We start from the raw sequence: 1,610 nt of genomic DNA, 5'->3' as shown, positions 1-1,610 counted from the left end.
GAGGCACACAGGGAAACATACATACCAAATAATATCATAATATCCAAATGTGGAATCTAAGATATGACACAAATGAACATATGTATGAATCAGAAAGACACTCATAGACATAGAGAATAGACTTACAGCTTCAGGGCAGAGAGAATTGGGGGAGAAATGGAGTAAGAGACTCGGGTTAAGAGATAGAAAACAAATTATATGGAATGGATTGACAAATTCCTACTCTAGAGCACAGAGGACTACATTCAGTATCCAATTATAAATCATAATGAAATGTGATTTAAAAAGGCATATATATATATATATATATATATATATATATAAATTATATATATATGTCTTCCCTGGCAGTCCAGAGGTTAAGACTGCAGATTTCCACTGCAAGGGATGCAGGTTCAAACCCTGGTCAGGGAACTAATTCCACTTGCTGCACAGTTTAGCCAAAAAAACAACAACAAAAAAAAAAAAAAACAAGAGAGAGAGATTAAATAAAAGAATGCGTGTGTGTGTGTATATATATATATATATATCTCCACACTCAACGTATACATATGTAAATATATGTCTATAACTGAATCACTTTGCTGTAAAGCAGAAATTAACACAAAATTATAAATGGACTATACTTCAGTTCAAAAGTAGCATGACTGAGGAAAGAAAAGATTGCTATATTTCATTGTGTGTAAAGTTAATATCCAAAGAAAATTGCTGTATACAAACACGGCTGAGTACTTAATGGCAGGCTTGCTGAGATACTTAAGGAGACACATACTGAAATGCACCAAGGAAAAAGATTGATTGTTGATTGGAAAGCGGGATGGACAAATGGATAGATAGGTGACAAAGAAAGTATGATAAATCGGTTACAAAACCAGGCTTCTATGTATGCTGTGTAAAAGAGACACACCTGAAACCAAGGGGCATATACAGAGTGAAAGTGAAGGGCTGAGAAAAGGTATTTCATGCAAAATGTGAGCAACAGGAATCAGGAGTAGCAATACTCATATCAGACAAAATAGACTTTGAAATAAAGGGTGTGGAAAGAGACAAAGAAGGCCACTACATAATGGTCAAAGGATCAATCCAAGAAGAAGATATAACAATTATAAATATATATGCACCCAACATAGGAGCACTCAATACGTAAGGCAAATGCTAACAAGTATGAAAGGGGAAATTAAAAACAACACAATAATAGTGGGAGACCTTAAGACCCTACACACACCTATGGATAGATCAACCAAACAGAAAATTAGCAAGGAAACACAAACTTTAAGTGATACAATGGATCAGTTAGACCTAACTGATTTCAAAAGAACGTTTCACGCCAAAGCAATGAATTTCACCTTTTTCTCAAGTGCACATGGAACATTCTCCAGGATAGATCACATACTGGGCCACAAATCTAGCCTTGGTAAACTGAAAACAAAAATCAAAATCATTTCAAGCATCTCTTCTGATCACAAAGCAGTAAGATTGCATGTCAACTACAGGGGGAAAGAAACCATGACAAATAGAAACATATGGAGGGTAAACAACGTGCTTCTGAATGACCGACATATAACAGAAGAAATCAGAAATGAAATGCAAATATGCATACAAACAAATGA

The sequence above is a fragment of the Bos taurus genome, chromosome Y (assembly GCF_002263795.3).
Source record: "Bos taurus isolate L1 Dominette 01449 registration number 42190680 breed Hereford chromosome Y, ARS-UCD2.0, whole genome shotgun sequence".
NCBI classification, from domain to species: Eukaryota; Metazoa; Chordata; class Mammalia; order Artiodactyla; family Bovidae; genus Bos; species Bos taurus.
The sequence above is the reverse complement of the archived record's forward strand: the minus strand, read 5'-3'. Positions refer to the sequence as shown.